At 40.6% G+C, this 23,099-nt stretch overlaps 1 long non-coding RNA gene across 2 annotated transcripts in view; it reads right to left on the bottom strand.

Annotated features, from left to right (window-relative positions):
- The window catches only part of LOC133612781 (uncharacterized), a 106,899-nt gene extending 84,153 nt beyond the window's left edge, over positions 1–22,746 (bottom strand). For both annotated transcript variants that reach the window (XR_012050626.1, XR_012050625.1), the window contains exon 1: positions 22,587–22,746. This is a non-coding gene — a long non-coding RNA (uncharacterized lncRNA). The remainder of the gene's footprint in view (positions 1–22,586) is intronic.
- Positions 22,747–23,099: the final 353 nt, after the last annotated feature.

The following is a 23,099-nucleotide window of genomic DNA, read 5'->3' as shown; positions in this document are numbered from 1 at the left end:
AAAAATACATATATATAATATAAAATTATATATATATATATATATATATATATATATATATATACACACACATACATATATATATAAAAAAAAAAATATATATATATATATATAATATAAAATAAAATATCTATATACGCACGCACGCACGAAAGCACGCACGCACGCACGCACACGCACACATATATATATATATTTGTGTAATTTGTAATGTCTATTAAAAAGGCTATAGATAAACGTTCATAGATTTGTAGACAAATAATTGTGTCAGCTTTTGTCATTACATGATGTCATTATCTTTATTTGTACATAATGATAGAGAGAAGAGATGTACATTGACATATATTTACATGCTGTATCGTAGGTGCGTAGGGCCTCATTTTGCGTGAAGCAGCACACGTACATGAATGAATGACAGGGTGCTTCATATGAAATGTTACCGCAAACGTATTCTTAGGCTCTTCTTGCTCCGTCTCTAATAAGAATAGAATAGCAAATTTCCCGCTGTCATCCCACAGACTCCTGTGGCGCAGAGCATTAGTGCTCGTCTTGACAGACACTTCTACTGGATTCTAATTGAGTTGAGTTAGGAGAGTTTATATATATATCACACGTTCCATTTTTTTAATTTTTGTTTTATTTGTACTTTGCACAAAAACTAATAATATTAATTATAATGTTTATAATTATTCCCAAGACATCGTTTGAATACAAAACATGCATCAAATTAGATTCAAGTCTAATAAAAAAATAAAAAAAATTTAAAAAGAAGGAGAAAAATCATTTGGCATGAATAAAAAAAAATTTTTTTTTAAATTGGGAGGTTTCTAAATAAAATTCTGCCTCGGGTCCCAATTTTGCTTGGGGCAGCAGTGCACTGCAATGTGCATAAAAAAAAAGAGCAAAAATACCATGTATTTGTAAATTATATACCAAAAACCAGTGAAGTTGGCACATTGTGTAATTTGTAAATAAAAACAGAATACAATGATTTGCTAATCCTTTTCAACTTGTATTCAATTGAATAAACTGCAAAGACAAGATATTTAATGTTGGAACTGTAAAACTTAATTTTTGTTTGTGCAAATAATCATTAACTTAGAATTTAATGGCAGCAACACATTGCAAAAAAGTTCTCACAGGGGCATTTTTACCACTGTGTTACATGGCCTTTCCTTTAATCAACACTCAGTAAACGTTTGGGAACAGAGGAGACACATTTTTTTAGGCTTTTTAGGTGGAATTCTCTCCCATTCTTGCTTGAAGTACAGCTTAAGTTGTTCAACAGTCCGTGGTCTCCTTTGTATTTCAGGCTTCATAATGAGCCACACATTTTCAATGAGAGACAGGTCTGGACTACAGGCAGGCCAGTCTAGTACCCGCACTCTTTTACTATGAAGCCACGCTGTTGTAACACTTGGCTTGGCATTATCTCGCTAAAAATAAGCAGGGGCGTCCATGATAAACGTTGCTTGGATGGCAACATATGTTGCTGCATAACCTGTATGTACCTTTCAGCATTAATGGTGCCTTCACAGATGTGTAAGTTACCCATGTCCGGATGGTTCTTTTCCTCTTTGGTCCGGAGGACACAACGTCCACAGTTTCCAAAAACTATTTGAAATGTGGACTCGTCAGACCACAGAATACTTTTCCAACATCTTAGATGGGCACTGGCCCAGCTAAGCGTTTCTGGGTGTTGTTGATAAATGGCTTTCGCTTTGCATAGTAGAGTTTTAACTTGCACTTACAGATGTAGCGACAAACTGTAGTTACTGACAGTGGTTTTCTGAAGTGTTTCCTGAGCCCATGTGGTGATATCCTTTACACAATGATGTCGCTTTTTGATGCAGTACCGCCTGAGGAATACAAGGTCCGTAATATCATCGCTTACGTGCAGTGATTTCTCCAGATTCTTTGAACCTTTTGATGATATTACGGACTGTAGATGGTGAAATCCCTAAATTCCTTGCAATAGCTGGTTGAGAAATGTTGTTCTTAAACTTTTGGACAATTTGCTCAGGCATTTGTTCACAAAGTGGTGACCCTCGCCCCATCCTTGTTTGTGAATGACTGAGCATTTCATGGAAGCTGCTTTTATACCCAATCATGGCACCCAGCTGTTCCCAATTAGCTTGTTCATCTGTGGTATGTTCCAAATAAGTGTTTGATGAGCATTCCTCAACTTTCTCAGTCTTTTTTGCCACTTGTGCCAGCTTTTTTGAAACATGTTGCAGGCATCAAATTACAAATGTTTGCAAAAAAGGAAGTTTTCCAGTTCAACCATTAAGTATATTGTCTTTGCAGTCTATTCAATTGAATATAAGTTGAAAATGATTTGCAAATCATTGTATTCTGTTTTTATTTACCATTTACACAGCGTGCCAACTTCACTGGTTTTGGGGTTTGTATTGTACGCGTCTTGTCAGGTTCCCACCCGGCACATAAAAGGTGTTGCATTGTCTTTTAGCGCCACTTTTGTGGAACATACACATTTCTTTGAAGCGACTCCAGCCAAGCCTCTGATCCGCCCCCAGGTTGTGTATCCAACAAAAAGACTAGGAGGGTATTTCCAAAGAGTGAAAACCTGACAAAAAGAGTGATCAGGATGTCTGAAAACCAATTAGGGAAGTTGTAAACCATCCAAATGCGCTATTGTATGCGGGGGAGATTAGTGTCAGGAGCCCACCTGCTGAGGAAACACCTCAATGATAGCTTTCTGGAACATGCAAGTCTAAAATCAGACGTCAAAGCACTGAGCCTCACGCACGTCAGAGCATGAGAAATTCCAAAAACAAAAACAAGGTACTGTGGATCTCCCAAATTGCACAACACAACCAACATTGTCAGCATGAATAGCAACAACAGTACAACAAGTGTGACACGCATGACTCTGGCAACAACGATCCACTTTTAGAGGGCTAGGTAGATGCGGACCACTCATCCCAGGTCAAATGCAGATACTGCCATCTTGTGGAGTTGATAATTGATAGTAAACTATCATGGAAACCTCATGTCAGACACATTCAAACAAAAATCTCCAAAAGCCTCTCGATTATAAACAAAGCAAAACTATACCTCAATGAAAATGCACTCCGTACTCTATACTGCATCTTGGTACTCCCATACCTTACATCAGTGATTTTCAACCACTGTGCCGCGGCACACTAGTGTGCCGTGAGATATTGTCTGGTGTGCCGTGGGAAATTATGCAACCTCACCTAATTGGTCCAAAAAATATTTTTTGCAAATCAATAATCATAATAATGTGCCGTTGTCTAGTGCCTGTGCTGTGTAGAGCTTGGCAGGGTAATCTTGTAATACTCCATACCAGTAGGTGGCAGCATGTAGTTCATTGCTTTGTAGAAGTCGGAACGCGTCGAGGATGGTTTGTCGTGATCCCAACATGCAGAGCACAGCGGGAGACAGCGTGCAGGTAAAAAGGTATGTAACGCTTTACCCAAAAAATAATAAGGCAAGTCCCGCTAGGAAAAGGCACTGAAGCATAGGAATGGCTATGTAAAACAAAAGTAACTGGCTACAAAGTCAACAAACACAGAATGCTGGACGACAGCAAAAACTTACAGCGTGTGGAGCAAAGACGACGTCCACAAAGCACATCCCGTACATGACATGACAATCAACAATGTCCCCACAAAGAAGGATGGCGTACGCACAACTTAAAGAGACTTGATTGCGAAAACAAAGCAGGTGCGGGCAATAGCACTCAAAAGGAAGGCGTGAAGCTGCTACAGGATAATACCAACAAAACAGGAAGGGTCACCAAAATAACAGCGCAAGACAGGAACTAAAGCACAACACACAGGAAACAACAACAAACTCAGAGTAAGGCACGGCAACCTGGTGGAGTTTCATTGTTTAACCTTTTCTGCTGGTGGTGTGCCTCCGTATTGTTTTAATGAAAAAAATGTGCCTTGAAGTATGGAGGAATACTTACCACAACACAATTCATCCTCTGATCATATTACAGAAAAGAGCAGTGCGGATCATTTGGTTATTTAGAACAGGGGTGCTCATTACGTCGATCGCGAGCTACCGGTCGATCTCGGAGGGTGTGTCAGTCGATCACCAGCCAGGCATTAAAAAAAATAGTCCTAAAAATGAGCGATCATAAATCTTCACTATGACGTCACTTTCGTCACTTGATTGACATTCACGGCACCCGAGGGTCTTGTGAGATGATGATGATGCTGCTGCCAGCTCATTAAAATTACCGACTGGGAGGCGAGAAACACTTTATTTCAATAGACTCTGGCGCCGTACCTGTCGTCAAAACTCCAAAGACCGACTGCACAGTTGCACAGTTGCGCTAACAAAATAAGAGTCTCAGAAAGCTGGCGTGCACAAGCTAGCAAGCTACGGAGTTTGCCGACAATGTATTTCTTGTCAAGTGTATACAAAGGAGTACGGAACCTGGACAAATAAGTTGCCAAAAACCAACCACTTTCATGTGATATTGGACAGAAAGGAGGACTTTTTTTCTCCTCCATTCAAAAATGCGGACGTTATCAGCACCACTGTCCAATCAATGCAAGTCATCAGAATCAGGTAATACACCAACTTATATTCTTGTCTTCATGAAAGAAAGGAATCTATATGTGTTAAACATGCTTGTATTATCTTTTAACACCTTTAACTTATTAACAATATTAACTATATGTGTTAAACATGCTTGTATTATCTTTAAACACCTTTAACTTGTTAACAATATTAACTATATGTGTTAAACATGCTTGTATTATCTTTAAACACCTTTAACTTGTTAACAGTATTAACTATATGTGTTAAACATGCTTGTATTATCTTTAAACACCTTTAAGTTGTTAACAATATTAACTATATGTATTAAACATTCTTGTATTATCATTAAACACCTTTAATTTATTAACAATATTAACTATGTGTTAAACATGCTTGTATTATCATTAAACACCTTTAACTTGTTAACAATATTAACGATATGTATTAAACATGCTTGCATTATCTTTAAACACCTTTAACTTGTTAACAATATTAACTATATGTGTTAAACATGCTTGCATTATCTTTAAACACCTTTAACTTGTTAACAATATTAACTATATGTATTAAACATACTTGTATTATCATTAAACACCTTTAATTTTTTAACAATATTAACTATATGTGTTAAACATGCTTGCATTATCATTAAACACCTTTAACTTCTTAACAAAAACATATATTTCATAAATAAGTAAATATAAATTATATATATGAATGAGGTAGATCCCCACGACTTGATCAATTGAAAAGTAGCTCGCCTGCAGAAATTGATTTAGAACATACTCATAATCTGTTTATGCAATCAAAGTTGCTCAAATTTGATGACCTTGTTAAATATAATACATTAATAATCTTATATAAAGCATTTAACAAATTATTGCCGCCTAATCTACAACGTTTTTTTTATAAGACGAGTGCAGGCTCATAACTTGAGAGGCTTTCTAATTGCCGAGAGCTCAAACCACTCGTAAACTTTTTTGTGTGTCTGTATGCGGAGTAAAACTATGGAACAATCTGGACTTACAACACAAGCAATGCCAAACTATTAATCCATTTAAACTATTATACAAACATGGGGTCTGGTTCGAATATAGAGATGAGGGTCTTTAATTTGACCTGCTGCTATACTCTGTCTCAAAGTAAATAAATAAATGATAAATGGGTTGTACCTGTATAGCGCTTTTCTACCTTCAAGGTACTCAAAGCGCTTTGACACTACTTCCACATTTACCCATTCACACACACATTCACACACTGATGGAGGGAGCTGCCATGCCATCAGGAGCAAGGGTGAAGTGTCTTGCTCAGGACACAACGGACATGACGAGGTTGGTACTAGGTGGGGATTGAACCAGGGACCCTCGGGTCGCGCACGGCCATTCTTCCACTGCGCCACGCCGTCCCAGGAGCAAGGGTGAAGTGTCTTGCTCAGGACACAATGGACATGACGAGGTTGGGATTGAACCAGGGACCCTCGGGTCGCGCACGGCCATTCTTCCACTGCGCCACGCCGTCCCAAAATGTGCTCAATGTTTCCTTACCCTTATTGCTATGTTGTCTATTACCGTTACTGCTATGTTGTCTATTACCATTGTTGCTATATTCATTCTTCCTACATTGTTGATACAAATTATTGTTACAGTGTAATAATTATTGTTACCTTTGGTAATGCCACTATGATACAACACTTGTATTATAATCCTTGAACAAAGTAAGAGTGAAACTCATGGGAATAATCACTGAATGGAGAACTGGGGGTGGGATTAAATATATTATGCGACTTGGTCGGCACGCTGTTTGTATGGAGGAAAAGCGGACGTTTCGACAGGTTGTAGAGGACCATACTTGCCAACCCTCCCGGATTTTCCGGGAGACTCCCGAAATTCAGCGCCTCTCCCGAAAACCTCCCGGGACAAATTTTCTCCCGAAAATCTCCCGAAATTCAGGCAGAGCTGGAGGCCACGCCCCCTCCAGGTTTATTGTTAGGCAGTTTCATTAACGTACTCCCAGCACGGCAACAACACACAACAACAGCAGTCACGTTTTCGTCTACCGTAAAGCAGTTTGTCTGCCGTAAACAGCAATGTTGTGACACTCTTAAACAGGACAATACTGCCATCTACTGTACATGCATATGTGACAATAACATCTAGGGCTTTTAGAGAGTGCAGTGCACAACTGCGCACACAACAAGGAGACGAAGCAGAATGCATCATCAGAGAGGGTGTTCAGCATGGTTAGAAAAATAGTGACAGAATAGAACAAGGATGGACAATCCAACCCTTAACTCAACAATGAGTAGATGAGTGTTATGTGTGTGTATATGTGTAAATAAATGAACACTGAAATTCAAGTATTTCTTTTATATATATATATATATATATATATATATATATATCATACTTGCCAACCTTGAGACCTCCGATTTCGGGAGGTGGGGGGTGGGACGGGGGCGTGGTTGGGGGCGTGGCTAAAAGGGGAGGAGTATATTTACAGCTAGAATTCACCAAGTCAAGTATTTCATATACATATATACATATATATATATATATAAAATAAATACTTGAATTTCAGTGTTCATTTAGTTACACGTATACACACACATAACACTCATCTACTCATTGTTGAGTTAAGGGTTGAGATGTCCATCCTTGTTCTATTCTCTGTCACTATTTTTCGAACCATGCTGAACACCCTCCCTGAGCATTGATGTGTGGCACGCACAAAAGTGCTTTCATCAAATGCACTAGATGGCAGTATTGTCCTCTTTAAGAGTGTCACAACATTGCTGTTTACGGCAGACGAACTGCTTACGGTATACAAAAAAGTGACTGCTGTTGTTGTGTGTTGTTGCCACGCTGGGAGGACGTTAATGAAACTGCCTAACAATAAACCCACATAAGAAACCAAGAACTCGCCCTCCATCATTCTATAGTTATAACGTGATTGGGCAGGTACGCTTTTTTATATTGTGGAGGACCTGAGTCCGCCTGAATTTCGGGAGATTTTCGGGAGAAAATTTGTCCCGGGAGGTTTTCGGGAGAGGCGCTGAATTTCGGGAGTCTCCCGGAAAATCCGGGAGGGTTGGCAACAGAGGTGGGTAGAGTAGCCAGAAATTGTACTCAAGTAAGAGTACTGTTACTTTAGAGATTTATTACTCAATTAAAAGTAAGGAGTAGTCACCCAAATATTTACTTGAGTAAAAGTAAAAAGTATGTTGTGAAAAAACTACTCAAGTACTGAGTAACATACACACACATATCATATATATATATATATATATATATATATATATATATATATATATATATACATATATACACATACATTGATATATACAGTATATCATTTATATTTATTTATTTTGCCGTTTTTGTTTACATGTTAAAGGTGTTTTAATGAATATACATGCATGTTTAACACATAGATTCCTTTCTTTCATGTTGACAAGAATATAAGTTGGTGTATTACCTGATTCTGATGACTTGCATTGATTGTAATCAGACAGTAGTGATGATAACGTCCACGTTTTCAAATGCAGGAGAAAAAAAGTTCCTCCTTTCTGTATAATACCACATGAAAGTGGTTGGTTTTTGGTATCTTATTTGTCCAGCTTCCATATTCGTTTTCACACACTTTACAAGAAATACATTGGCAGCAAATTCCGTAGCTTGCTAGCTTGTTTGCGCTGGCTTTCGGAGACTCTTATTTTGAAAGCGCAGGCGCGATGGAGCGGCACTTTTATTGTGAAGACAGGAACTGTGCAGTCAGTCTTTAGGCTTGTGACGGGATGTACGTTTGAAATAAAAAAGTGTCTTTTTTCCTTCACACTTTTGATTGATTGATTGAAACTTGTATTAGTAGATTGCACAGTACAGTACATATTCCGTACAATTGACCACTAAATGGTAACACCCCAATAAGTTTTTCAACTTGTTTAAGTCAGGTCATGTGACCGCCTGGCTCTGTTTGATTGGTCCAACGTCACCAGTGACTGCATCTGATTGGTGGAACGGATGCAAACGTCACTAGTGACTGCATTTTATTGGTGGAACGGAGTGAAACGTCACCAGTAACGCAGGCACTTTGAAGGTCTGTCTGACAGACCAAAACAAACAAAGCGTGCATTAACAGATCGATAAAAATTAGTAGCGAGTAGCGAGCTGAATGTAGATAAAAGTAGCGGAGTAAAAGTAGCGTTTCTTCTCTATAAATATACTCAAGTAAAAGTAAAAGTATGTTGCATTAAAACTACTCTTAGAAGTACAATTTATCCCAAAAGTTACTCAAGTAGATGTAACGGAGTAAATGTAGCGCGTTACTATCCACCTCTGGTTGTCAAGTATGATATATATATATATATATATATATGAAATACTTGACTTGAGGAATTCTAGCTGTAAATATACTCCTCCCCTCTTAACCACGCCCCCGACCACGCCCCCCGCCCCACCCCCGACCACGCCCCCCGCCACCCCCACCTCCCGAAATCGGAGGTCTCAAGGTTGGCAAGTATGTAGAGGACGCTAAAGGCAGTGCCTTTAAGGCACGCCCCCAATATTGTTGTCCGGGTGGAAATCGGGAGAAATTTGGGAGAATGGTTGCCCCGGGAGATTTTTCGGGAGGGGCACTGAAATTCGGGAGTCTCCCGGGAAAATTGTGAGGGTTGGCAAGTATGACTATTAGGAGACATTATCTGTTGTTTTGTTTAAACCTATTATGCAAAACCAACTTTTCTTACCTATTGATGCCTGCTGTTGTGTATTTGGGATCTGCATAAGTCCCGAAAATGTGTGCGTGTCCACCATTGAAGGGCCGTCCTTTTCTCTATCCTCTTGTTGTGGGTCATCCATTCTCCGCTGTTGCCATTTCCTTATACAAAGTAGCGTAAAGTTACAACTTAATCTGTCAGTGGACTCGCTATGGAAGCGCTGAATACTACAACAAATATGACGGGGAGAAGACGCTATCAAAGTGGAGGCAGGTAAATAAGACCGCACACAAAACAGTCGGTAAAACATCATCTATGCAACATTTTAGCTAAAGAACCACCATTACATGTTATGGAGACCACAAGCAAATGGTTTAAATGTAGAGAAAAAATCCTATTATGATCCCCTTAATGCGCCTTATGGTCCATAAAGTACGGTGATATGAAAGGAGTTTTACAGCTTGCTTCTGCATTTAATTGTGACAAAGTTTAGCTCTGAGGTTGTTGTTAAATTGTTGTAATACAAAACCCAAAACTGGTGAAGTTGGCACGTTGTGTAAATGGTAAATACAAACAAAATACAATGATTTGCTAATCTTTTTCGACTTATATTCAATTGAATAGACTGCAAAGACGAGATATTTAATGTTCGAACTGGAAAACGTTATTTTTTGCAAATATTAGCTCACTTGGAACTTAATGCCTGCAACATGTTTAAAAAAGACTGAGAAAGTTGAACAATGCTCATCAAACACGTATTTGGAACATCCCACAGGTGAACAGGCTGATTGGGAACAGGTGGGTGCCATGATTGGGTATAAAAGCAGCTTCCATGAAATGCTCAGTCATTCACAAACAAGGATGGGGCGAGGGTCACCACTTTGTCAACAAATGCGTGAGCAAATTGTCGAACAGTTTAAGAACAACATTTCTCAACAAGCTATTGCAAGGAATTTAGGGATTTCACCATCTACGGTCCGTAATATCATCAAAAGGTTCAGAGAATCTGGAGATATCACTGCACGTAAGCGATGTTACAGACCTTCGATCCCTCAGGCGGTACTGCATCAACAAGCGACATCAGTGTGTGAAGGATATCACCACATGGGCTCAGGAACACTTCAGAAAACCACTGTCAGTAACTACAGTTGATCGCTACATCTGTAAGTGCAAGTAAAAACTCTACTATGCAAAGCCAAAGCCATTTATCAACAACACCCAGAAACGCCGCCGGCTTCGCTGGACCAAAGCTCATCTAAAATGGACTGATACAAAGTGGAAAAGTGTTCTGTGGTCTGACGAGTCCACAATTCAAATTGTTTTTGGAAACTGTGGACGACGTGTCCTCTGGAACAAAGAGGAAAAGAACCATCCGGATTGTTATAGGCGCAAAGTTGAAAAGCCAACACCTGTGATGGTATGGGGGTGTATTAGTGCCCAAGACATGGGTAATTTACACATCTGTGAAGTCACCATTAATGCTGAAAGGTACATACAGGTTTTGGAGCAACATATGTTGCCATCCAAGCAACGTTATCATGGACGCCCCTGCTTATTCCAGCAAGACAATGCCAAGCCACGTGTTACAACAGCGTGGCTTCATAGTAAAAGAGTGCGGGTACTAGACTGGCCTGCCTGTAGTCCAGGCCTGTCTCCCATTGAAAATGTGTGGCGCATTATGAAGCCTAAAATACCACAACTTAAGCTGTACATCAAGCAAGAATGGGAAAGAATTCCACCTGAAAAGCTTAAAAAATGTGTCTCCTAAGTTCCCAAACGTTTACTGAGTGTTGTTAAAAGGAAAGGCCATGTAACACAGTGGTAAAAATGCCCCTTTTTGCAATGTGTTGTTGCCATTAAATTCTAAGTTATTTGCAAAAAAAATTATGTTTCTCAGTTCGGACGTTAAATATCTTGTCTCTGCAGTTTATTCAATTGAATATAAGTTGAAAAGGATTTGCATATCATTGTTTTCTGTTTTTATTTACCATTTACACAACGTGCCAACTTCGCTGGTTTTGGGTTTTGTAGTTCAATTGTGCAATTAAGGTTTTAGTACTAAAATGTTCATTGGTAACTGATTTTTTTTATGTAAATGACTTAAAACATCTATCTTTTGTTAATACCATTTCCACACATTTTGCATATACAGTATTTGCTTGGACAATTTTGCCATGAAGTACAGTAGTGGAAGTGCCAGAGTATTGGGTTATTTTCCTCTTTTTTTTTTTTAGATCAGTTTTTTCCTGTGGTATGCTCTGTTGCACACGCAATTTGGGAGCGTAGCCAGGAGACTTGAGAGTAAATGTGAAAGGAGGCTCAGCCTCCTGCGATCAAACGGTGTTGCTGACCACTGGAGTGCAATGCAATGTAACAGCCAGTAAAAGTCACAACAAATACTCCCTAAATGTGCTGCCACCCTAACTGGAGGAATGAAGCGAGAAGTTCTTTCACATTTCACCCAATTTCGGATTATGTTGCCTTATATCGTAAATAAACCACAGCTATTTGTGAGACCTCTAACACCCACACAGATAATTATATACTTTCCTTGAACGCACTTCAAGGGAATCCCAAACATTGTAAAATCAAAGTAGGGGTTCTTGTTGACATACAATATTTCATGTGGAATGTGTGGATTGTGCTGGCACACAATGAGTAGGATTGGTGAGCTACTGCCCTCTATAGGTGCCAAAGGTAAACTGCATGGGCTTTCAGTACCACTAGAGTGGAAAAACAAGTTCCCTCTATATTGAAACTATCATCATACAAACTCCGTTTCCATATGAGTTGGGAAATTGTGTTAGATGTAAATATAAACTTAATACAATGATTTGCAAATCCGTTTCAACCCATATTCAATTGAATGCACTACAAATACAAGATATTTGATGTTCAAACTCGTAAACTTTATTTTATTTTTTGCAAATAATAATTAACTTAGAATTTCATGGCTGCAACACGTGCCAAAGTAGTTGGGAAAGGGCATGTTCACCACTGTGTTACATGGCCTTTCCTTTTAACAACACTCAGTAAACGTTTGGGAACTGAGGAGACACATTTTTTAAGCTTCTCAGGTGGAATTCTTTCCCATTCTTGCTTGATGTACAGCTTAAGTTGTTCAACAGTCCGGGGGTCTCCGTTGTGGTATTTTAGGCTTCATAATGCGCCACACATTTTCAAATGGGAGACAGGTCTGGACTAGTACCCGCACTCTTTTACTATGAAGCCACGGTGATACAACACGTGGCTTGGCATTGTCTTGCTGAAATAAGCAGGGGCGTCCATGGTAACGTTGCTTGGATGGCAACATATGTTGCTCCAAAACCTGTATGTACCTTTCAGCATTAATGGTGCCTTCACAGATGTGTAAGTTACCCATGTCTTAGGCACTAATACACCCCCATACCATCACAGATGCTGGCTTTTCAACTTTGCGCCTATAACAATCCGGATGGTTCTTTTCTGCTCTTTGGTCCGAAGGACACGACGTCCACAGTTTCCAAAAACAATTTGAAATGTGGCCTCGTCAGACCACAGAACACTTTTCCACTTTGTATCAGTCCATCTTAGATGAGCTCAGGCCCAGCGAAGCCGACGGCGTTTCTGGGTGTTGTTGATAAACGGTTTTCGCCTTGCATAGGAGAGTTTTAACTTGCACTTACAGATGTAGCGACCAACTGTAGTTAGTGACAGTGGGTTTCTGAAGTGTTCCTGACAGTATGTGGTGATATCCTTTACACACTGATGTCGCTTGTTGATGCAGTACAGCCTGAGGGATCGAAGGTCACGGGCTTAGCTGCTTACGTGCAGTGATTTCTCCAGATTCTCTGAACCCTTTGATGATATTACGGACCGTAGATGGTGAAATCCCTAAATTCCTTGCAATAGCTGGTTGAGAAAGGTTTTTCTTAAACTGTTCAACAATTTGCTCACGTATTTGTTGACAAAGTGGTGACCCTCCCCCCATCCTTGTTTGTGAATGACTGAGCATTTCATGGAATCTACTTTTATATTACCAATCATGGCACCCACCTGTTCCCAATTTGCCTGTTCACCTGTGGGATGTTCCAAATAAGTGTTTGATGAGCATTCCTCAACTTTATCAGTATTTATTGCCACCTTTCCCAACTTCTTTGTCACGTGTTGCTGGCATCAAATTCTAAAGTTAATGATTATTTGCAAAAAAAATAATGTTTATGAGTTTGAACATCAAATATGTTGTCTTTGTAGTGCATTCAATTGAATATGGGTTGAAAATGATTTGCAAATCATTGTATTCCGTTTATATTTACATCTAACACAATTCCCCAACTCATATGGAAACGGAGTTTGCATATGATATCTGATTTATGACATCAAAAGACTTCCAAAGTTTGAGAATAAATAGATATAATCAAAATAGTATCAATCTCGCAGAGATTCCAGAGTCATTTTGAGAGATAATGAGGAAGGCAGTCATGTGATCGCGTGACGTCGCGCAAGGAAACCTAGATCCCTTCCCCATCAACAACAATGCGAATCAAGCAGACTTTGTGAGAGCCAACGACGATTACTTCTGGAAAAATTATGATCCAAGACCTTATGTTTTTGAGCCCGAACACAAAGAGGATGAGCAATAGGTTTTAGAAGCCGAGTGACGGATGCAGTTTCATTGTGTGTAGCACCCGCAGCATTGCTAGGTGCTAAACATACAAACTAACAATAACAAACCAGAATAAAACAAACACTGTAAAATGTCTGCTCTCGCTGGGATGCCGACGGACGGGACGCTCAAATAGTTCTGTTTAGATCAGGGGTCTCAGACCTGATCAATTGCGGCCCGTGAGAAGTTATTTTGCGGCCCGCACCTTAATATGAAAATTTAATGTAAATGCGGCCCGCGAGTTTTATATGAATGACGCTGGACAGCGTCATACTTGCCAACCCTCCCGATTTTTCCGGGAGACTCCTGAATTTCAGGGCAACCATTCTCTCGAATGTCTGCCGATTTTCACCCAAACAACAGTATTAAGGGCGTGCCATGATGGCACTGTCTTTAGCGCCCTCTACAACCTGTACAAACAGCGTGCCAGCTCAGTCACATGTTGTATGAGGCTTCTGTACACACACGTAAGTGACTGCAAGACATACTTGGTCAACAGCCATACAGGTTACACTGAAGGTGGCCGTATAAACAAGATTAACATTACAAGTATGCGCCACACTGTGAACCCACACCAAACAAGAATGACAAACACATTTCGGGAGAACATCCGCACCGTAAACAGAACAAATACCCAGAACACCTTGCAGCCCTAACTCTTCCGGGCTGCAATATACACCCCCGCTACCGCTGGTGTGGGTTCACAGTGTGGCGCATATATGTAACAGTGTTAAAGTTGTTTATACGGCCACCCTCAGTGTGACCTGTATGGCTGTTGACCAAGTATGTCTTGCAGTCACTTACGTGTGTCTGTAGAAGCCTCATACAAAATGTGACTGGGCCGGCACGCTGTTTGTATGGCGAAAAAGCGGATGAGACGACAAGTTGTAGAGGACGTTAAAGGCAGTGCTTTCACGGCACGCCCTTAATAATGTTGTCCGGGTGAAAATCGGGACAAATTCGGGAGAATGGTTGCCCCGGGAGATTGTCGGGAGGGGCACTGAAATTCGGGAGTCTCCCGGAAAAATCGGGAGGGTTGGCAAGTATGTTGCTAGGGCGGGATAGCAATTCAAAGAAGGTGAATTCATTAAAATTGCATGTTAGATTTTTTTAAGAAATCTTTTCTTGCGGCCCAGCCTCACCCAGTTTCTGCATCCAGTGGCCCCCAGGTAAATTGAGTTTGAGACCCCTGGTTTAGATGAAGATTCAATCAAATCCTCATGAAGGGTTTAAAAAAAAAAGACAATACAGCATATGCAAAAGTGCAATATATGTATCTGTACAGTAATCTATTTATTTATATCTGCACCTTATTGCTCTTTTATCCTGCACAACAAAAAGCTAATGCAACAAAAATGTGTTCTTATTCAAATTTGAATGACAATAAAAGGAAGTCTAAGTCTATGAAGGGTTAAAAAAAAAAAAGTTCCTGCAGGAAGCGTCTTGTGGGGTCTATTTCGACATCTCGGGGGATGTGAAAGTGGACCAGCTTGTCAGTCCATGGCCACATTTGTCTACTAGCAGGTGAGAGATGCATGAATTATAATCTAAAATTTACTTTTAGCAAGTTTGAGACCAAGCAGAAGAAGCTGTTGCCTTCGTGTGTCAACAACAGCACTCACGGCTATCAATGCGCCGCTAAAATAGTCCGTCTGCGTTAGCGCTTGTAATAACAATATCACTCATATTTGGTTCATTTTCAGGTCACTACATGTAAATGGAATATTGTTGGCAGTTTCTGGATGTTTTTAGAGAGTATAATGGGTACAACAGAGGACCCTCCATCTGTACAAAATACACCCCCGCTATCACCAAACCCCCCCACCCCCCCACACACACACACCTTGTAGCGTCCCGGAAGAGTTAGTGCTGCAAAGGATTCTGGGTATTTGTTCTGTTGTGTTTATGTTGTGTTACGGTGCGGATGTTCTCCCGAAATGTGTTTGTCATTCTTGTTTGGTGTGGGTTCACAGTGTGGCGTATATTTCTAACAGTGTTAAAGTTGTTTATACGGCCACCCTCAGTGTAACCTGTATCGCTGTTGATCAAGTATGTTTTGCAGTCACTTGTGTGTGCGTGCAGAAGCCGCACATATTATGTGACTGGGCCAGCACTCGTTGGACTGGATGAAAAGCGGACGTGACGATTTTCGGGAGGGGCACTGAAATTTGGGAGTCTCCCGGGAGGGTTGGCAAGTATGAGAATTAGTGGTGAATGCGGTGTTACCGCGGCACCGCCGCTGTATATAATCGGCGGGCCAGCTCTAGTGTTAATTTGATATCGCCTCAAGGGCCAAGTGAAATTACACGGCAAGCCAAATTTGGCCCGCCGGCCAGAGTTTGACACCCATGTCTTAAGAGAAAGCGATTGCAGCTATTTGGGATACAACACTTCTCAGACAGCAAGAGAACTTTCCAGTGTCCGGCCGGGTCAGCTGTGTTTCTGCTTAGCGAAAAACTTTGTCCATTTGTCGAAGGAGAGACAACAAGAATGCGAGCTCCCGTGGATGTGATAAAAATGGTAGCATGTGCTTTATATTACCTGGCCGTCGAGGACAACGGCGAATGCATTTGGACTGGAAAAGCAGACTGTATCAGTTATTGTCCGCCATGTATGTCGCGGACTCAACGTCTAGGTCCAGAGTACCGGTACATAAAGTCACCAAAAAGGAATGGACAATGAAGGTGAAAGCAAAAGAGTGAGGCGTGTCCTGACCAGATATCTAGATCCCTAGATAATGTTCTTTATCACATTGTTTACTTTCACATGTCCATTAAAGATTTGATTAATTTATGATGGCTCAGGTGTGATTCACTACAATAGGGCCCCACAGCACAATGGATTCCAGTTAATTGAAATACCACAACACTGGATATTGTTCATATAAGTTACATTTAAGAATTTGCACACAAAGCAACACTGGAAGTGACTATGAAGTGTGCATTTTCCGCGCATGCGTACTATGTTGCGTTGTGCCGGCGGACGGAGGGGTCGCGGGGGTCTTAAACGGTGGCATTGTTGTGTGTGGACACGTATAAGGTTAGGTGTGATTTACCCTGGATAACCTTATCCGGCTTAGTGTAAACAGGGCCTCAGTTGTTGGCTATTTATTTACGATTTACAATGCATAAAAAGCCAAGCATATGTGTTCTTGTCTTACATAAGGATTGCACATCTCTTTCCAATTTTTTTGTCTATTTCCAGTATGACTGATCTAATGATATGGTCAGAGTGCAGAAGTGTTACTACCGTGATGTCAATCTCCGAAAATAGTATTCAGAGCGCAATGTTCAAAATGGCTGACTGAAATTGTGGCATTTTGTGATGTTTAAACTGCGTTTTCACATATGTTGTGGATTGTAAATACAATTGGATATGATTTAATGGACACAATGAAACACAAATCTACAAACCCCGTTTCCATATGAGTTGGGGAAATTGTGTTAGATGTAAATATAAACGGAATACAATGATCTGCAAATCATTTTCAACCCATATTCAGTTGAATATGCTACAAAGACAACATATTTGATGTTCAAACTGTTCAAACAAATAATCATTAACTTTAGAATTTGATGCCAGCAAAACGTGACAAAGAAGTTGGGAAAGGTGGCAATAAATATTTATAAAGTTGAGGAATGCTCATCAAACACTTTCCCACAGGTGTGCAGGCTAATTGGGAACAGGTGGGTGCCATGATTGGGTATAAAAACAGCTTCCCAAAAAATGCTCAGTCTTTCACAAGAAAGGATGGGGCGAGGTACACCCTTTTGTCCACAACTGCGTGAGCAAATAAACAGTTTAAGAACAACGTTTCTCAAAGTGCAATTGCAAGAAATTTTGGGATTTCAACATCTACGGTCCATAATATCATCAAAAGGTTCAGAGAATCTGGAGAAATCACTCCACGTAAGCGGCATGGCCGGAAACCAACATTGAATGACCGTAACCTTTAATTCCTCAGACGGCACTGTATCAAAAACCGACATCAATCTCTAAAAGGATATCACCACATGGGCTCAGGAACACTTCAGAAAACCACTGTCACTAAATACAGTTGGTCGCTACATCTGTAAGTGCAAGTTAAAGCTCTACTATACAAAGCGAAAGCCATTTATCAACAACATCCAGAAACGCCGCCGGCTTCTCTGGGCCCGAGATCATCTAAGATGGACTCATGCAAAGTGGAAAAGTGTTCTGTGGTCTGACGAGTCCACATTTCAAATAGTTTTTGGAAATATTCAACATCGTGTCATCCGGACCAAAGGGGAAGCGAACCATCCAGACTGTTATTGACACATCTGTGATGGTATGGGGGTGCATTAGTGCCCAAGGCATGGGTAACTTACACATCTGTGAAGGCACTATTAATGCTGAAAAGTACATACAGGTTTTGGAACAACATATGCAGCCATCTAAGCGCCGTCTTTTTCATGGACGCCCCTGCTTATTTCAGCAAGACAATGCCAAGCCACATTCAGCACGTGTTACAACAGTGTGGCTTCGTAAAAAAAGAGTGCGGTTACCTTCCTGGACCGCCTGCAGTCCAGACCTGTCTCCCATTGAAAATGTGTGGCGCATTATGAAGGGTAAAATAAGACAGCGGAGACCCCGGACTTTTGAACGACTGAAGCTCTACATAAAACAAGAATGGGAAAGAATTCCACTTTCAAAGCTTCAACAATTAGTTTCCTCAGTTCCCAATCGTTTATTGAGTGTTGTTAAAAGAAAAGGTGATGTAACACAGTGGTGAACATGCCCTTTCCCAACTACTTTGTCACGCGTTGCAGCCATGAAATTCTAAGTTAATTATTATTTGCAAAAAAAAAAATAAGTTTATGAGTTTGAACATCATATGTCTTGTCTTTGTAGTGCATTCAATTGAATATGGGTTGAAAAGGATTTGCAAATCATTGTATTCCGTTTATATTTACATCTAACACAATTTCCCAACTCATATGGAAACGGGGTTTGTATCATTTTTCCTTCTGTTCACTACTTTTGTTTTATCTTTCTTTTTGAAATGGAGCTGTTCTGTGCTTTTTATGTTGTGATTATGTACGGGTTGCGGCGTGTCTTTGTTACAACATTGTGTGTATGTGTTTGAGGCTAGCAGTTGTAATGTCGTGAATAAAACAGCACATTAAAGCAACCACTGGATCCCTTCTTTTATTGTTACATGGACACATGACACTCCAGACCATACTTTTGTGTTTGCTAGTCTCGTTTTAAAGCAACAAACAACAGTCTATAAAGCTTCTTCTGTACATGTTGAATGGGGGAAACAGCAGCAAGACAATCGCTTCATTTCATTTCCATCCATCCATTTTCTACCGCTTGTCCCTTTGGGGGTCATTACGAGACTATTAAACGTTATCCCCGCTCCACCACCAAAGTATAGCTGACATCAAAGACATGTGCAGTAAGGATCATTCTAACCTGAATTTCGGAAGATGTGTTTCCATGCCTGAATGACTTTCGGCATAAACCACCCGTCTCCATCGGAATGGAATTTTGATCCAAACGTGTGGTTGGGTCAGAATATTACTAATGGCGTGTTTACATGAAGCATTTTTATTCCGGTTAGGCTTTTAATCAGATGAATTGTGTCCATGTGCACATAGCTGTATTAGCTGACTTTTGCTAGTGTTTATTTACGAGATAGAATGGATTGAAAAAGAAAAACATGTGTTCAACACAAGGATTGTGAATGATAGGCAAAATTCCATAAAAGTGTAGTTCCCCTTTAACTTTGAAATGAGACTTCAAGGTTTCTTTTTACTGAAGTGAAAGTATAATGTGAAACAAAAGCGGCAAGCTAGTGTTCTAAATTCGGAGCAGAAAACTTCCTAGCATTTTTGAAAAAGACTGAATAAAAGAGTGTGGAATGATGACTGGACGGTTTAGGCATCCATAACTTTTCTCCATGACTTCCCGTGATCAATTCCTCCTGTGCTGATTTAAGCAACTATGGCACTTACTCCTCCCTCTGCCCTTGTTCCTGAGCTGCAGGAGACTTTTCTCCTTATCCTTCCTTATTTCCTTGCCTCCTACCTCCTACGCCCTGCTGCCACCTGCTTGCTGCTCCACCACCGGAAAACCAAGAGTCAAGGCCTTTGGAAGTGCACACACTTAATTATTGGACTCCAAGGTACGCGTTTGTTCCATTTCCAGGGCAAAAATCCGGTTCAGGTATGTTCCCACATAGAATTGTACAAAAGTAATAACACCTTGCAGGCACCAGAACTATTTACAGGTCAAATTGTTGGGTAGGGAAAATAACTACAGTGCAAACAAACACACACAACATAACACTAAAGGTCATAAACTCTGCACAAAAAATCATCGGCTGCCCCCTCCCCTCCCTGAAGGTTTTACACAACTCCCGTTGCCTCAACAGAGCAAAAAACATCACCAAGGACAGCACACACCCTGGCTTCCACCTGTTCGACCTGCTACCATCGGGCAGGCGCTACAGGTGCATCAGAGCCAAAACAAACAGGCTCAGAGCATACTTGCCAACCCTCCCGAATTTTCCGGGATACTCCCGAATTTCAGTGCCTCTCCCGAAAATCTCCCGGGACAACCATTCTCCCGAATTTCCAGCCAGACAACTATATTGGGGGCGTGCCTTAAAGGCACTGCCTTTAGCGTCCTCTCTCACCTGAAAAGGAGACTATTATATATGTCTACGTTATCCATAGGTTTATCTATAACCCATAAAGTAGGCAGGCACGGAGCTATTTCTCAGCGTGTGTTTATTCCAGCCGGCACGTTAATACACTGACACACAACATCCGGGTTCCCATCATGCATTGCTTCAAAACTACGGCAAGTAGTAATGTCCATCACATCACGCCGTGACTTATTTGGAGGTTTTTTTGGTGTTTTCTTGCGTGTAGAGTTTGAGTTCTTGTCTTACGCTCCTATTTTGTTGTTGATTGTCATGTCATTTACGGATGTACTTTGTGGACGCCGTCTGCTCCACACGCTGTAAGTCTTTGCTGTCGTCCAGCATTCTGTTTTTGTTTACTTTGCAGCCAGTTCAGTTTTAGTTTTGCATAACCTTCCCAAAGCTTCAATGCCTTTTCTTAGCGGCACTCGCCTTCAAGCATTAGACACCTTTTTACCTGCAAACCATTGTCGTCGTTCGTTCCCGACATCTACAAAGCAATTATCTACCTGCTGCCACCTACTAGTATGGAAGAGTATTACACGGTTACTCTGCCGAGCTCTAGACAGTACCATACTTGCCAACCCTCCCGGATTTTCCGGGAGACTCCCGAAATTCAGCGCCTCTCCCGAAAACCTCCCGGGACAAATTTTCTCCCAAAAATCTCCCGAAATTCAGGCGGAGCTGGAGGGGGCGTGGCCTCCAGCTCCTTGCGGACCTGAGTGACGTGTTGACAGCCTGTTCACACGTCCGCTTTCCCACAATATAAACAGCTAATGATCGAGGGCGAGTTCTTGGTTTCTTATGTGGGTTTATTGTTAGGCAGTTTCATTAACGTCCTCCCAGCGCGGTAACAACACAAAACAACAGCAGTCAAGTTTTCGTCTACCGTAAAGCAGTTCGTCTGCCGTGAACAGCAATGTTGTGACACTTTTAAACAGGACAATACTGCCATCTACTGTACATGCATATGTGACCCACCCATAATGTGTCACATTTTTGTGTTGATTTATTTATTTTATTGTTTGAATTCGTTTTTGGAGCTGTCATTACACATTTATCAGTATTCACATTGGTCAGTAGGGGGCAGTAGGGCGTTTCTTCCCAATTGAATGCTATCACCTGCAGACCAGAAGTGTCTTGTCATTCTGATGAGCGCGACCAGTCTGTGAACAATTAAAACGTCCTGTGTGCTTTTTCTTCCTGTATAACAGGTTAGTTTTGGTGAATCAACTCACTGAAAAATATCCATGTGATCTTTATAAGGTTAAGTACACATTCTGATGGTGGAGCCTAACTCTAAAGTGTTTGTTAGTTGTAATTTGTATTTGTGAATGAATCCAGTGCACAGCTGCAGTAATCAATACAAAAAGGCGATGTGAGTGCGCAATGTTTATATAGGAACTTCTGATCCTAATTCAGACTCCCAAATTAGGGCTCCCGTTTTCTTTTTGATTTTATAATGTATATTTGTATAATGTGTGTGTTCTGAAATAGTGACAGAGAATAGAACAAGGATGGACAATTCAACCCTTAACTCAACAATGAGTAGATGAGTGTTGTGTGTGTATATGTGTAAATAAATGAACACTGAAATTCAAGTATTTATTTTATTTATATATATATATATATATATATATATATGTAATAAAAAAATATATATATAGCTAGAATTCACTGAAAGTCAAGTATTTCTTATATATATATATATATCTTAACCACGCCCCCAACCACGCCAGACCACGCCCCCCCACCCCCCACCTCCCGAAATCGCAGGTCTCAAGGTTGGCAAGTATGGACAGTACAGACACTCAACAACGGCACATTTACGGATTATAACTACTGGTTTGCAAAAAATATTTTTAACCCAATTAGGTGAAATTACATAATCTCCCACGGCACACTAGAGTGCCGCGGCACAGTGGTTAAAAAACACTGGACTCGAGCATGCAGTTGGCAATCACAATGTCATCCTAGCTGTTTAACAGTATTAATATCATGGTCTAACTTACCCCTAAAAGTGGATGTTCCTCCTTCCTGGCTGCTGGCAGTGTGTACATTTCGCATTTAGCATGATGACGACTGGCGAAAGTGTCAACTTTTCATCCCATCTTTACCTTCAGAATGCTTCCTTCATTCAGCAGGTGTCATAATTAAAAAGACAGACATTAGTTTCCCCTCAACAATCGATGGGGGCAAAAGTGGCGCACTGCATGAGAAATCAGCGAGAGTAGCAGAAGACGAAGAAGAAGAAGAAGGGACTTTGCAGCGACCAATCAAATGAGCTCCATTGAGCGCGGGGCGTGGTCATCCCCGCTCTGCGCTAGGGGTTCTAAACTCGCTTACCAAAATAACTTTCAAACTTATTAAAGGCTAGATGTTTGTCAATATTCTATTGTGGGACTTAGGATACTTGTTTAAATTTTTTTGAAAACAACATAATATAACAAGACTTGAGTCTGCTGTTGATGGGTGTAATTCCAAAGCCATCCATTGGGTGTCACTGTGACGCTGTGACGTCTAAC

This window comes from Nerophis lumbriciformis, linkage group LG10, assembly GCF_033978685.3.
Source record: "Nerophis lumbriciformis linkage group LG10, RoL_Nlum_v2.1, whole genome shotgun sequence".
NCBI classification, from domain to species: Eukaryota; Metazoa; Chordata; class Actinopteri; order Syngnathiformes; family Syngnathidae; genus Nerophis; species Nerophis lumbriciformis.
This window is presented reverse-complemented; position numbering and strand designations above follow the sequence as displayed.